Source organism: Xenopus tropicalis, chromosome 3 (assembly GCF_000004195.4).
Source record: "Xenopus tropicalis strain Nigerian chromosome 3, UCB_Xtro_10.0, whole genome shotgun sequence".
Lineage (NCBI taxonomy): Eukaryota > Metazoa > Chordata > Amphibia > Anura > Pipidae > Xenopus > Xenopus tropicalis.
The window spans coordinates 133,420,031-133,437,161 of NC_030679.2; positions in this window are offsets into that span (position 1 = coordinate 133,420,031).

Consider the following 17,131-nt stretch of genomic DNA (forward strand, 5'->3'; position numbering starts at 1 on the left):
ACGTGAGTATTCTCTATGTTCTGTCCTCACCACGTGTTACCCTGAGGTAGTATGTAGCTTGACATACAGCTAAACCTTCCCACACTCCAATAAAGAGGCAAAGGGTAAATCTGTTGAACTTTACTGGGTGATTGTGGAAATAAATGTGGTAAAACTGTAATACAAAGGAGATAAAGCACAATGAGTATATGGGGAATACACTAACACAAAACAACTGCAACATACAAACATTTCTGGATCTGATTATATGCCACAGTGTCTCTGAGGAGCTGGCAGCTTTTTAATGGTGGCTCAGTCCAGGGTTTATGACCATAATCCTTACCAGCGATGCTACCATGGGGAGAAGATGGAGAGTGTGTGCTTCTTGTACAGCATGATCTATAAAATGGCGTCTGTACTCCCACAAGGCATTGCAAACGTCACATGGCAGGAAGTATGGTGGTTCCATAGGTTATAGGTCACACAGGAAATTAATACTTGCATTTGCAGCAAACAGTCAGCAGAGGGAGTTCACTGCTAATGAGTACAATAAACAGCAAAAATGATGGAAGCTGTGCTGGAGACATGACACTCCCCGTCTGGTATCTATAGATGCCACCATTTCATTCCTGAGGAGATAACAACAAGGTTAGTTCAGATACTGGTCTGAAGAAGAATTTGGTTTCTCCCTGTTTGGAGATTTTAACTTCAACTTTGCGGACTCTTCCGTCCTCACTGGGAAATGTTTTGGCAACAAGACCTAAAGGCCATTCATTTCTTTGTGACTGGCAGTCTTTCACAAGAACAACGTCACCAGGCTTAAGGTTTGGTTTGGCGGTTTGCCATTTGTTCCGTGGCTGCAAAGTAGAGATGTATTGCTTTCTCCATCTGTCCCAAAAGGTATTTGCAAGACACTGTACTTGTCTCCACTGACGCTTGTACAAGTCTTTATTAGTAAATTCCCCAGAAGGAGCACTCAGTGTTACAGTCTTTTGAGTAAGTAGAGTGGCAGGTGTAAGCAAGAAAGGATCTTCTGGGTCATTTGAGACAGAAGTAAGGGGTCTAGCATTTATAATAGCTGAGACTTCAGCCATGAAGGTGGTTAAAGACTCATGGGTAAGCCTTGCAGTTCCTACTTGTAAGAAGATGGTGTTGAGGATGCTCCGGGCTATGCCAATCATCCTTTCCCAGGCACCTCCCATGTGAGAAGAGTGAGGTGGGTTGAAAGTCCAGGAGCAGTCCTGATTACCTAGGTATCTCTCCACGTCTTTGACATTAACGTTCGATGAGATTTGCAGTTCTTTGGCTGCCCCAACAAAGTTAGTACCCCTGTCAGAGCGAATATGTTTCACAGGCCCTCGTATTGCAATGAAACGTCTGAGGGCATTTATGAAACTTGAAGTGTCCATTGATTCAATGACCTCAATGTGGACTGCTCTGATGGTCATACAAGTGAATATGACTGCCCAGCGTTTGCTATTTGCATGGTTTCCTCTAGTGTGTCGTGTGGAAACGGACCAGGGACCAAATACATCTAGACCAACACTGGTGAAAGGTGGGTCTTGGCTAAGTCTGTCAGTGGGAAGATCGGCCATCTTTTGTGTTTGTAACCTCCCACGGAGTTTACGGCAGGTGATGCACTTGAAAATTGCACTATTCACACATCTTTTTGCTCCAACTATCCACAAGCCAGCTGTCCTTAAGGCTCCTTCTGTAAATAGTCGGCCCTGATGTTTGACTTCAGCATGATAGTGACATACAAGCAAAGTTGCAATGTGATGGTTACCTGGAATGATCAGAGGATGTTTCTCTTCAAACTCTATTTCTGCACTTTTGAGGCGTCCTCCTACTCTTAATAGGCCATTCTGGTCAAGAAATGGGTCAAGTTTTCTCAAAGCACTGTCTTTAGGAACAGGTTTGCCTCCTGTAATGCAGTTGATCTCTTTAGAATAAATCTCGTGTTGTACAGTGTGAAGAATGACATTCTTTGCTTGCTGGAGTTCTTCTACTGTGTAGACATTTTTACAGCGATGCCATCCTTTGCAGGTACTTACATCTTTAGATGAGGTATGTTTGAAGGAGCGAGCTATGTGGGTCAGACAGGTGATAGCTCGGACAAGTGATTTCCAACTTGAAAACCTATTAAACCTGCTGGATTTAAGTTGGTTGTTAGTGATTATTGTGTGACATGTAGACACTTGGGGGCAGATTTCAGCATCTGAATTTGCATCCACTAGCTCAAATGTTTTGTTCTCAGAATCAGTTTGTTCGGTTCTACACAAGAATGCAGGTCCTGTGAGCCAAGATGTGCTTTTAAGTTGACTTGCAGCGACAGCTCTGGTTGCATGGTCTGCAGGGTTGTAGTCTGTAGGTACATAGTGCCACTGTTCTGGACAGGTGGATCTCCTAATTCTGAGTACCCTGTTGGTGACATAAACATAAAACCTTCTGGTTTCATTGTAGATATAGCCCAGTACTACCTTGCTGTCTGTGTAGAACACAGTCTCTTTGAGCTCTATGCCGATCTCAGCTGTGATAAGTTCAGCTAGCTCCACAGCTAAAACAGCAGCACAGAGTTCCAATCTGGGAATGGTATGCTCTGGAATTGGTGCAAGTTTTGCTTTGCCCATAACAAACCCAATGTGACATTGTCCATAGACATCCACGGTTCTAATGTAGGCGACAGCACCTATTGCTTTAACAGAAGCATCACAGAAAACATACAGTTTTTGACTTTGTATTTCTGTAGAAGGTATTGAAGCATATGGGCGTGTTACCTGAAGGCTGGAAAGAGTTGTCAAAGAACTTCTCCACTCTGCCCACATATTCTTTTTATCGGGTGCCAGTGGAGCATCCCAGTCAGATGTTTCCATTGTTAAGTCTCTTAAAAGTGCTTTACCTTGTATAGTGACAGGAGCAGCAAATCCTAATGGATCATATAGGCTATTTATTGTGGACAGGACACCTCTGCGAGTGAAGGGTTTTTCCTCCTCATTTACTTGGAAGGCAAAGGTATCAGACTGTAAGTCCCACAGAAGTCCAAGGCTCCGTTGAACAGGTAAAGAGTCAGCTCCTAAGTCTAAGTCCCTTAGGTCATTTGAATGGTCCTGAGAAGGGAAGGCTTGCATTACTTCTTTGCTGTTGGAAGCTATTTTGTGAAGCCTAAGGTTTGAGCAAGCAAGAGCTTCCTGTGCCCTTTTGAGAAGACAGATTGCAGCTTTACTTGAGGGTAAGGATTTTAAGCAGTCATCTACATAAAAGTCCTTTTCAACTAATTGCTTGACATCTGACCCATACTCCACCTCACTTTCCTGAGCAGAGCGTCTGAGCCCGTAGATTGCAACTGCAGGGGAAGGGCTGTTGCCGAAGATGTGTACCCTCATCCGATACTCTGTGATGTCTTTGGAAGGATCATTGTCTCTGTACCAGAAGAATCTCAGGAAATTTCTGTCTTTCTCTCTTACAAGAAAACAGTGGAACATTTGTTGAATGTCAGCAATAAATGCAATAGAGTCTTTGCGAAAACGAAGGAGTACTCCCAGAAGTTTATTATTGAGGTCAGGGCCTGTTAGGAGGACATCATTTAGGGAGACACCTTTGAACTTAGAACTGGAATCAAAAACCACTCTAATCTGCCCTGGTTTCTTCGGATGGTATACTCCGAATATTGGTAGGTACCAGCATTCCTCAGTGTCAGTGAGGGTGGGAGCTACCTCTGCATGACTGTTCTCAAATATTTTCCCCATGAAGGTAAAGAAGTGGCTTTTCATCTCTGGTTTCTTTTGAAAGCTGCGCTTGAGAGAATTGAAGCGTTTTAGGGCCTCCTCTCTGTTGTTAGGTAGGCGTTGCCTCCGAGGTCTAAAGGGTAGAGGTGCTACCCAACTGTTGGCATCATTTTTGACTAGCCCCTGCTCCATTATTTCTAAGAAGAGTTTATCCTCAATAGACATTGCTATCTGATTATCCTCATTTGATCTATGAAATACTGTGCACCCTAGATGATCTTGATCACTGTCATAAGCATTTTTGTCATCAAAAGGGTTTAAGAGAGAGTGAGCCAGGTTTGTGTTGAAAGGCCTTTCTTTTATGAGGAAGCTATTGTGACATGGTTGGAAGATGGAGGGACGTCCATTTTCTAGTGTGTTTGTGAGCAAGCTGTTTACATAAGCTGGTTTGTGCACACTTCCAAGACAGACGTCTCCTATTATGACCCATCCTAGGTCTAACTTCTGTGCGTAAGGAGCATTGTTTGGACCATTAATCTGGTCCCTTGCTTTATGGACCTGTAAGATATCCCTCCCAAGGAGAAGCAGTATCTGGGCCTTGGGGTCAAGCTTAGGGATTAGGTGCATTATAGGTTTTAAGTGCACGTGGTACTGTGCTACGTCTGGTGTAGGGATTTCGGATCTATTGTCAGGAATTCTGTTGCACTCAATTATGGTTGGTAAAGATAATTGTACCTGTCCATCTATGGACTCTACCTTCTCCCTGTTGTCTCTGTGATTCCTGCACAAGTTTTTAGGGAGTAAGGAGTGCTTGGGCCTTTGATATTGAATGCGTCAAAGAAGGCTGGGCAGGCTAGAGATCTGTTGCTCTGGTCATCCAGGATTGCATAAAGTTTAACTGCTCTGTCTTTATGGCCTGTTGGATAGACTCTGACAAGGCAGATTTTAGAGCAGGATTTGCCACCCGTTGCTCCTTTACAAACTTCTGTGCATTGTGAACTGACCTCTGGTGTGGCTGTAGCAGTGTTACCTTCCTCCCCGCCATGCTTGCTGGCACCATTGTTGTGAGGTAAAACCCACGGGGCTGGCCCAGGGTGTAGAGCTGTGTTGTGATGTGTGCTGTCACATTCTGTGCATTTTACACTGACCTTACAGTCCTTAGCGAGGTGAGCTGTTGATGAGCAGCACTTGTAGCAGATGTTGTTCTCCTTTAGGAAGGTTTTGCGGTCCTCTATGAACTTCTCCCTGAAGGCTCTGCATTTCAGGAGAGGATGAGGCTTTTGATGCAGGGGGCACTGCTTACCAGGGTCTCTGCTCTTTGTCTCTTCACGCGTAGAACCAGCGGATCTGTGGGAAGAATCTGAAAAGGAAGCATTAGTTTTGTGAACTGTTACTGCTGCTTTGCGAGCATTAAGCGCTAAGGGAGTTGTATGTGGCAGACTAAGATCAAAACTGGGGTCATTTCTCATCTTGGCTTGTTGGTATACAAAGTCTACAAGCACAGTGAATGGAGGAAAAGGAACGTTGTGCATTTCTTTGTACTTTGACCCGTGTGTCATCCAGCGCTCCTGCAAGTTGTAAGGTAACTTTTGCACAATGGGGTTGACACCTCTGGCTGTATCAAGGAATGCAAGTCCCGGTAAGTCCCCTTCAGCTTTAGCAACCTGAAGTTCCATTAACAAGTCACTTAGTTCCCTAAGTTTTTGGTAACCTTTATTAGATATTTTAGGGAAATCATCAATTCTTTTGAAGAGTGCATTCTCTACTACCTCTGCTGAGCCATAACACTCATTAAGTCTGTGCCAAATCATTTTGAGGCCAGTCTGTGGGTGGTTTATGTTGATCACCCTGATCCTTTTGGCATGCTCTGCAGACTCAGTGCCTAAGTATTTGATAAGGAGGTCTATCTCCTCACTGTATGATAGGTCTAAGTCTCTGATAGTGTTTTGAAAGGAAGATCGCCAGGCCCTGAAGCCTTCTGGGCGGTCATTATACTTTACAAGTCCTTTGGTGATTAGCTCGCGCCGGGCAAGGAACTTGGCAAAGTCCATTGTGGCCTGGTTGGCACCAGGGTAGGTAGGTGGACCAGTGTAATAATGAAGGGGTGTAGTGTAATCATACCTGTCTGGAGGCTCTCCTTTAGGCTGATTTGTGACATACCGCTTTAACATAGCAGAGGAGGCAGCTGGAGGGTTACCCATAGATTTAGGTGCTTGGTTGGCGTAGGTTCCGTAGGCAGGATCACTTTGCTCCGCGTTGTCTGTTTGGTGAATCTGCGACTTGCCGCTGACTTGTTGAGTCGCGTAGCGGTCTTGGTCTGGTTCTTGTGCTGAAAGACAATCCATACCTTGTTTGGAGTGCTGGTGGACATACTCAGACGTGCACTGTAGCGGATCTTGGGCTTCGGTCTCCAGATCTGGCATCCTGCTGTGTCTTTCACTGTCAGGGTATATGATTGCCTCTAGAGCTTCCGCTTCAGCTATGGCTGCTGCAGCTTCCTTCTCTATATTGAGCTTCTCTAGGAATGCTTCTAGGCGGCTACTTTCTATTTTCCGCTCTGCTTCCTGTCGTTCGGCCTCTACCTTCCTCTCTACTTCCAGGAGTGCCCATTCCACTTTTGCCTTCATCTCTTTTTCTGCAAAGGAGGCGCGGGCCTTGGCTGCTTCTGCTTTTGCGCGGGCAATGGCTGCAGCATTAATAACAGATGAGCGCTGGGAGGAACCAGAAACCTGGGACCTGGTTGTAAGTGAAGGTGTCCGTTTCTGGGACATTATGCTGTTGCGGGGTATTTGCCCTTGCAGGGACAGCTGTATAGTTGAATGCAGGTAGCTGCAAAATAGCAGGCCTCTGTGTATTCACTATGTCTTATGCAGTTTAGTGGGGGTGCACTGCACTTGTGTAGCTGCTTTCTTGCTGCGCTTGTTTTATAGCCTGCAGTGAAGCCTCTGAACTGCTCTACCCACTGGATAGCCGCTGTTTTACTGCGCTTGCAGTAAAGCGTTTAGGTACAGTAGTTCTACCCGCTGGATAGCCGCTGTTTTACTGCGCTTGCAGTAAAGCGTTTAGGTACAGTAGTTCTACCCGCTGGATAGCCGCTGTTTTACTGTTCTGTCCTCACCACGTGTTACCCTGAGGTAGTATGTAGCTTGACATACAGCTAAACCTTCCCACACTCCAATAAAGAGGCAAAGGGTAAATCTGTTGAACTTTACTGGGTGATTGTGGAAATAAATGTGGTAAAACTGTAATACAAAGGAGATAAAGCACAATGAGTATATGGGGAATACACTAACACAAAACAACTGCAACATACAAACATTTCTGGATCTGATTATATGCCACAGTGTCTCTGAGGAGCTGGCAGCTTTTTAATGGTGGCTCAGTCCAGGGTTTATGACCATAATCCTTACCAGCGATGCTACCATGGGGAGAAGATGGAGAGTGTGTGCTTCTTGTACAGCATGATCTATAAAATGGCGTCTGTGCTCCCACAAGGCATTGCAAACGTCACATGGCAGGAAGTATGGTGGTTCCATAGGTTATAGGTCACACAGGAAATTAATACTTGCATTTGCAGCAAACAGTCAGCAGAGGGAGTTCACTGCTAATGAGTACAATAAACAGCAAAAATGATGGAAGCTGTGCTGGAGACATGACACTCTATACACTGTCTTCATAATTATACATACATCAAAGTGTAAGGACATAACAAACAACCCCTGTACCACATGATTCATCCACTGTTTTTCTTTCTTTTCTTAGCCTTATAGACACATTATTATTATTAACATTATTTATAAAGCACCAACATATTCCGCAGAGCTGTACAATAAGTGGGTTTATACTGTGGGGATTTAGCTCTTTAGGCAGCAGCAGCTCCTCTCACACAGATAAGGGACAGGTACACAGGATTTCAAGCTGAATTCTGGAGTGAATTTATTTAGCACAGAAGTTTTGGCATAAAATAAAAGTTCATACAGCTGATATCCAAATATAACAAATAAGTAGCAGCCTTGCTGAAACAGACACTGTCCTCCTCAGGGGACACACACAGCCACACTTGGGCAGATTAAACCAAAATAGGTAAATGCAGGTTACACTCAGTCTTTTGTAGAATCCCTGTGCTTTCTCAGAAGCAGCTGCAATTCAGTCCAGTATTCCAGAAAGGGGTCTTTCCATAATTTGGATCTCCATACCTTAAGTCTACTAAAAAAATCAATACAACATTAAACCCAATAGGATTAATTAATTATATCTTAGTTGGGATCAAATACAAAGTACTGTTTTATTATTACAGAGAAAAGGGAATCATTTAACCATTAAATAAACCTAATAGGGCTGTTCTGCCCCCAATAAGGGGTAATTATATCTTAGTTGGGATCAAATACAGGTACTGTTTTATTATTACAGAGAAAAGGGAATCATTTAACCATTAAATAAACCCAATAGGGCTGTTCTGCCCCCAATAAGGGGTAATTATATCTTAGTTGGGATCAAGTACAGGTACTGTTTTATTATTACAGAGAAAAGGGAATCATTTAACCATTAAATAAACCCAATAGGGCTGTTCTGCCCCCAATAAGGGGTAATTATATCTTAGTTGGGATCAAGTACAGGTACTGTTTTATTATTACAGAGAAAAGGGAATCATTTAACCATTAAATAAACCCAATAGGGCTGTTCTGCCCCCAATAAGGGGTAATTATATCTTAGTTGGGATCAAGTACAGGTACTGTTTTATTATTACAGAGAAAAGGGAATCATTTAACCATGAAATAAACCCAATAGGGCTGTTCTGCCCCCAATAAGGGGTAATTATATCTTAGTTGGGATCAAGTACAGGTACTGTTTTATTATTACAGAGAAAAGGGAATCATTTAACCATTAAATAAACCCAATAGGGCTGTTCTACCCCCAATAAGGGGTAATTATATCTTAGTTGGGATCAAGTACAAAGCACTGTGTTATTATTACAGAGAAAAAGGAAATCAATTTTAGAAATCTGAATTATTTAATTAATATGGGAGACAGGCTTCCCTTGATTTGGCCTTCTGGATATCAGGTTTCCAGATAACGGATCCCATACTTGTAATACTGAACTCATCTCTAACATTTGTGTGGGTGAGCATTTGGGGAACAGTGATCATAAGCGGCAAAACAAGCAGTACCGGGCAAAAAGAACAGCTTAACTGATTTAATCAATCCTCAGCTAAATAAATTCATTAGCAGACCAAATATATAGCACTGTGAAGGTGCAAAAGGTGTAATCTTTAGGAGTTGCTGAATGATCATCAAATGTTATATTGACAATGGTGGAACTGATTTACTCCCAGACAAATAAAAACTCTATGAGCTCTATGAAAATGAAGGCTAACATTGTGCAGGCTCTATATGATATAGTATAGCTGGGACCATTCGGATCCCTTGTCATTCACCCCCTGTGCCTATAGCTCCAGGGCTTTCCTATCTTGTATGGACCCTTAAGTGACACTGAGCGGTATAAAACACTTGGTAAAAAAAATGGAAAGCAGTACAAGTAAGGGATCCATTATTCAGAAACTCATTATCCAGAATCTATAGTTTTTTTTAAGGAGAACCTGAGCTTTCCAAATCTGCCTGAGCTTTTGTGTATTTCCATTTGAGAGCTCTAAATATAATACAGAAACATATTTTAATTTATGGAGCAGTTTCTATAGAAACTGAAGAAAATTCAAAAAAATTGCCTCAAAGCTTCCACTTTCAAGCATCATATCTCCCACATAACATTAAATACCAAGAAAAAAAGATTGTAAATATGAAAGCCAAGGGTCCACTGAACAGTTTGATGCCCATTGTGCATAGGTGGGATCACCAGAAAATCACATCAAATCTTCCACTTTCAAGCACCTTATCTCCTACATAACATTAGGTACCAAAAGAACACACCCTAAATATGAAAGCCAAGGGTCCGCTGAACAGTTTGATGCCCATTGTGCATAGGAACACCAATGTATCTGGCATTTAGAGACCCCATAAAAGAAGTTAGTGCATAGAAATTGCCCCAGAGGTCTCTTTAGCTACTGAAAATTCAACATGTTTACTGCATTTTCTGTGGGATAAAACACAAAAAAATACATTGACCCCCCAAAACCGTATATTTTTGGAAAGTACACATTCGGACAAATTCAAAATTGGTACCCATGTCTTTTCTACAAAGTCACAATGCTTTCCCAAAATTGGTACTTTTGATGAAATACCTGAAAATCTTTTCACTTTCAAGCACCTTATCTCCCACATATCATTAGGTACCAAGAAAACACATCCTAAATATGAAAGCCAAGGGTCCACTGAACAGTTTTATGCCTATTGTGCATAGGATCACTGATGTATCTGGCATTTAGAGACCCAAAAGGAAGTTAGTGCATACAAATTGCCCAGGAGATACTGAAAATTCAACACATTTGCTGCATTTTTGTCAGGTAAAAACACAAAAAAAAATTGACCCCAAAAACCATATATTTTTGGAAACTACACATTCGGGTGAATTTAAAATGGGCACCCATGTCTTTCTACTCCAAACTACAGAGTCGCAATGCTTTCCCAAAATTGGTACTTTTGATGAAATACCTGAAAATCTTTTCACTTTCAAGCACCTTATCTCCCACATATCATTAGGTACCAAGAAAACACACCCTAAATATGAAAGCCAAGGGTCCACTGAACAGTTTGATGCACATTGTGCATAGGATCACCGATGTATCTGGCATTTAGAGACCCCATTAGGAAGTTAGTGCCTACAAATTGCCCCGGAGAGCTCTTTAGCACATGAAAAACACATTTACTGCATTTTCTGTGGGGTAAAAACACAAAAAAATACATTGGCCCCCCAAAACCATATGTTTTTGGAAAGTACACATTAGGACAAATTCAAAATTGGTACCCATGTCTTTCTACTCCAAACTACAGAGTCGCAGTGCTTTCCCAAAATTGCCAGTTTTGGTGAAATACCAGAAAATCACATCAAATCTTCCACTTTCAAGCACCTTATCTCCTACATAACATTAGGTACCAAAAGAACACACCCTAAATATGAAAGCCAAGGGTCCGCTGAACAGTTTGATGCCCATTGTGCATAGGAACACCAATGTATCTGGCATTTAGAGACCCCATAAAAGAAGTTAGTGCATAGAAATTGCCCCAGAGGTCTCTTTAGCTACTGAAAATTCAACATGTTTACTGCATTTTCTGTGGGATAAAACACAAAAAAATACATTGACCCCCCAAAACCGTATATTTTTGGAAAGTACACATTCGGACAAATTCAAAATTGGTACCCATGTCTTTTCTACAAAGTCACAATGCTTTCCCAAAATTGGTACTTTTGATGAAATACCTGAAAATCTTTTCACTTTCAAGCACCTTATCTCCCACATATCATTAGGTACCAAGAAAACACACCCTAAATATGAAAGCCAAGGGTCCACTGAACAGTTTGATGCCCATTGTGCATAGGTGGGATCACCGATGTATCTGGCATTTAGAAACCCCAAATGGAAGTTTGTGCATACAAAGTGAATACGCTGCAATATAAGCTCCCCCCATGTGTATTATGTGCCATAAGACCCCCTAACAGTACAGAGACCCTAGAAAACCATACGTTTTCCAAAAGTACACATTCTCACAAAATTAAAATGGGTAAATACATCTTTCTATTGCAAACTACCACACTACAAAGCTATGCTAAATATTTACATTTTTTATGAGATTTCTGAAAATAGCCACAAAGCTTGCATTTTGCCCCATTATGTACCCCACATTTCGAAACATATCAACATAAAAAATTCTAAATATGAATGCCAGGGGTCTACCGAACAGTTTGATGCGCAGTATGCATAGATTTACCAAACTATGTGACATACAGAGGCACCCAGATAAAAATAATGCATATGAATTTTCACATCTGACGCTCAGGCTGGTGCAATTTTTGCACTCGGTATGTGTATTATGTGCCATAAGACCCCCTAACAGTATGGATACCCTAGAAAACCATATAATTTCTTAAAGTACACATTCTGACAATTGGTAAATACATCTTTCTACTGCAAACTACGGTTTTCTATGATATTTCTGAAAATCATCACAAAGCTTTCATTTTGCCCCATTATGTACCCCCACATATCATTACGTATCAACATAAAACATACACTGGGGTCTACTGAACAGTTTGATGCCCAATATGCATAGATTTACCAAACTATGTGGTGTACAGGGGCACCCAAATTGATATATAGCAGACAAAAGTCCATTGGCAAAGACAAGTAACAAAGAACAATGCAAAATGCAATAAAATCTACCTAGTGAAATCTGCTGTCAGAATCACAGTTTGAGAATTTTGGCTTGGGAAAATTAGTTTTTACAGACAAAATCAAGTGAACAACACCTAATCCATAACTGAAAAAGCAATAAAATGGATAAAAATGCACCATAATCACAGAAAGTGCAATAAAAGCTATCTGTAATGGCAATAAAACATTTTTTTTCAGGCAAAAAAACCCGATACAATGAAAAAAATAAAAAAAATTGTGTAAGTTTGTGCGTGTACACTTGGCAAAATGGGTGTTGTGTGTGTGACGGCCCTATAAGCCCATATAGAGGTATGCTTTTCCCTGGACACAATATTGTATTCAGACTTTCCTCTTCCTTTAAGAAGCAACCCCTGTACCTCATGATTGCTCCACTTGTTTCTTTCTGTGAAGCCATTGGTGTCGGCAAATAGGGGCAAGGGAGGGCACTGGGACTTTGCATGCACTACCTCCCAGTCTGCTGTCCCAGATCACTGTTTAAATGTCCCACATTGCCCTGCTTGTCCTTGGTTCTTCTCAGCTCCCTGCTCCTCAAGAAAAAATCCAAGATGGCTGTGCATTCCACTGTGGAACACATGGCCATCTTGGATTTTTTTAGAGGAACCAGGCAGAGAAAGGCAGAGAGAGACAAGCAGCATGGGAACAGCAGGAAAGAAGAACCTTGGTGTTGGAATTCTGCCTGTGTGAGTGTAGGTGAGGGAATGTTTTCAATCTGTCTATTTCTGCATTCATCTTTCTGGCATGTCTGGAGTGCTCATTGGCCATTTTTCAGTGATTTCACTGGCCTGACTGGTCTTAGTGCCCATTAGCCATTTCTACAGTGATTATAATGGCAAGTGTGTGGTTAATATACTGATTATTCATTTCCTGTCTGTGGTTAATATACTGATTATTGATTTCCTGTCTGGGGTTAATATATTGATTATCTATTTCCTGTAGAAATTATACTGGCATATTGCATGTTAAAGGACATGTAAATCCCCCCACAAAAAAATCTGTGCGACTTTATGAGCTTTGCCAATAGAAACAAACTTCCCACCTAGTTGTTATATACAGGCTTACTCTAGACAGGTAGTTTTTGCTTGATGATGTTGGTACCCCTGACAAAGGTTCTTCAGATGCCCATGTGTGAAACTGTACCTTCCTGTTAAAGACTGGGAGCATATAGGGAGAAGAAATCAATTTTCTTTAGGACCCAAGGGACATCGAGCCGGATAAAACACTTTGCCAACATTAGTTGTTTGTAGGGCTGTTTACAAAATTATTGTAGTAATCATTTTAGTACAGGTATAGGACCCATTATCCAGAATGCTCGGGACCAAGGGTATTCCGGATAAGGGGTCTTTCCGTAATTTGGATCTCCATACAATAAGTCTACTAAAAAATCAATAAAACATTAATTAAACCCAATAGGGCTGTTCTGCCCCCAATAAGGATTATTTATATCTTAGTTGGGATCAAATACAAGGGACTGTTTTATTACTACAGAGAAAAAGGAAATCAGTTTTAAAATTCTGAATTATTTGATTAAAATGGAGTGTATGGGAGACGGGCTTTCCGTAATTCGGAGCTTTCTGGATAACGGGTTTCCAGATAAGGGATCCTATACCTGTAATACATTTTTATTACTGCTTGATGATGCTTGATGATGTCAGTGGTTTGCTTGATGACACCAGCAAAGCATGGCTATAATGTAATTGTGTTTGCCCTTTTGTCTGGGTTTAAAACCCAGCAAGGTGGCAACCCTAGCTCCATGCTTTTATAAATCTGTTTAAATCTGTTTTTTAAAGTAACAATAAAGTCTTTCTTTTCTGTGTATATTTGTGTGTTTGATATATACAATAAAACATCTGAATAACTTTATATGAGAAATGCTAATTCCTCTTTACTTCTTGTAGATGAGCAGAAAGCCAACCTTCTAACCCAAATCCCAGCCATAAACCAAACACTGGGTAAGCCATTTGCTTTTGTTGCTTTGCTGTTCCTGCAGTGTGTAAGGTTCAACAAGGATAAAAGGAATGCCATGGAAATGGGAAGAACACCGGAGAGTAACCACGTGGCATTTGTCAATTTATTTTGTAAAGTTCAATAGTAACAAAAGCATCAACAAACCCTTCTAGGGATAACACAAGGGCAGTTCCGGAGTCCCATAAAAAGTCTATCCAAAGTCTGAAGAAATGGCTGGAGAGTAACTGAAGCAGTAAATCTGAAGTGCAGTCCTTTCCTGTATCTCTGCAGTCTGACCCCCCAAGCTCTCTGACAAGGCCTGATGGAATACACCCATGGGTCCTTCAGTAGTGATGAGCGAATTTTTTTGCCAGGCATGGATTTGCAGCCAATTTCCGCATTTTGCCATTGGAGAACTGTTTTGCAAAACTTCAGTAAAAATTTGCTGTGTGGAGTTTTTTTTGTTGCGTGTCAAATTGGGCATGGTCGCGTCAAAATGTGGGCGTGGTCAAGTCAAAACAAGTGTGGGTGTCAAAAAAATAGACGCGGGTGACAAAAAAATTGTGCAACAAATGCGTTTCATGCATTTTCGTGACAAATGCATTCATCATTATACTTCAGAAAGCACTGGGCCAGAGTACTCTGTGAGCCCCACAAAGCATTCCTCTTCTTTCATTTCTTATGGCTTCAAAATTCTCAGGCCAACACATTACCAGTAGGGTGAGAAAGCTCTTATGTTCGGCATTTTCATTACTGCACTTGTGCTCCCATGCAAAGAAAGAAGCAGGAAGTACCCGGGGCCCTTGCAGATTTCTGCTAACATGAGCATTGGCCCAGGAAAGTGATTATAAGCACTGGGGGTGCCTAACATTTGGAACCCCCAGTGATTGAAGCTTTCCTTCTCCTTTAAATCTTCTTATACCATCTGCTGTCTGGTTTGGCCCCACTTATTAACAAAGAACCTAGCAACTAGGAGGCATCCATTTCAGGTAGGCAAGAGGCAGAATTGCAAGTGAAATAATACGCTGTAATAGAATTTCAAAGCAGCGGGTTCTGGAGTAAACTGAAACTGAATGACCCACCGCAGATTCAATTAGGGGAGGGAAATCTCTTTAAAGTTATTGCTAACATCAGAGAAAGGCTCAAAGAGACTGACTGCACTAATTATTACAGTTTAGTCAAGACATATTGGTCTTTTTATGAACAAATTATGGAAGAAACCCACTTTCTTAACAATTAGTTACATGCTGATACTTAATATTGTTTACTTGGCCATTCTAGTCACCCCAATGGGTCATCTAAAGTCCAGGATCTGCAGTAAAGATAAGAATTCTGGACATGTAGAACCATACATACGCCCATATACAAAATATTCATATTTATATAACTTTGAAATATGCTACTGATTTCTGTAGGCTTTCTGATCTGCTATTATCCCGGCTTCTGCTTTAAAACCCCAGTGGGTGAGCTGTAGCCTATAGGATAAACCCATGTAAATGGGATTTTTTTGGAGCTTGTTTGGAATTCATTCCCAGAATTCCTTTTGTTTATTTGTATCTGTATGAGGCAGTCTCCTCAACCTTAATGTTTTGTTTGTAGATAAGTTGAAAACCAACCTTCTAACACAAATCACAACTATAAACCAGACACTGGGTAAGCAATTCCCTTGCTGATTAAATAAGGCATTGTTAAAAAGAGAGATCCTTTGTGAATCTGACTTCTATATGCTCTTGAGGCAGATTCAAGCACTTCATGTATGATGTTTTAAAGGTGCAACTTTTCTCCATTTCATGCTCCATCATTTGCATTTATCTATACTAAAAAACATATTATTTTCAGGAGACTGAAAATCTGTAGGTCTAAAAATGGATGGTTTTACCTTTATATCTCTTTTCAGATTCCCGTATATCAGAGGTTATCTTACAGGCAATACGAAAAGGTAAAAGGAGTTAGAGAGTAAAAAATGGTAACAAGACTGGGTGATAGTTGGTACGAGAACTAGACAAGAGAGTAAAGATGAGAAGTACAGTTGTTTAACTATTGAGAAAGCTTAAAAGTGTGGTAGCCAAGCAGAAAAGTGATCTAGAACGGTAGAATAGTGACCAGCAGGGCATTATATAACTGTGGTATGGTATCTTTCCAAGGAAATAAAAAAATAGCTACAGTAGGTTTAAGATATTGTACATATTATGCCTTTTGGCCTCTGTTCTGGAAATATCTGTCTGTTAGGCACCATGGCCCCTAACTGGGCTCTAGATCTACACTGCCAGTTCTCCATCCAATTACAAATATTCCTCAATGTTATCATTAACTTTCTGTGAGGTACTGTATCAAATGATTTAGCAAAGTTCAATTAGACATCAACTGCCATCCCGGTGTCGAGGTTCCTGCTCACCTCATCCTAAAAGGCGACTAAATTAGTCTGCCAAGATCTGTTATGCATAAAACCATGCTGGGCACAAACTTATATTATTATGATTTGTAAGGTACTCATGTACTCTATCCCTTATTTCTCCATCCAATAGCTTTGCTACCATTGATGTCAGACTAACAGGCCTATAGTTTGTTTAGGCTGCAGCATCTAATGGAAAGCTTTCCCAGAAGAAAGGAAGAACCAAGCAGCAATGGGAGGATCAAGTTCACATTAATACCCTTGGTTTGGGGATTGGAAGCTTTTTAAGATGAAAAACAGGGGAAATGACACAGGTTACATAGCAGATGACAGATAAACTCTGTAAAACACCATTGTATTCTACAAAGCTTAACTTTTTTTTGCTATGTAACCTGTGCTATTTAGCCTATTTTAATTTGAATGGCTGCCCCCATGGCTGCACATTAGCTCATTTATATAAACTATAGTAGTGTTTCTGAGGTAAACGCACAACTTTTACCAGTGCAGGGCAACAGTACATTATATTTTAATCACTTTGGTGTTACTGTTCCTTTAATTCTCTTATTTATTATAACTTTTATATAGTTGTGATCTTTTTCTCCATAAACTTGTTTTCAAAACCAAAAAGAACTTATGTGAATTATTTGTAATGTTTATTAGAATTCCAACACTCAATGGCCCATACCTTTAATCTCCACATTCAATCTCCATACAAGCTCAGTGCAAGGAGTGACTATAAATGACTA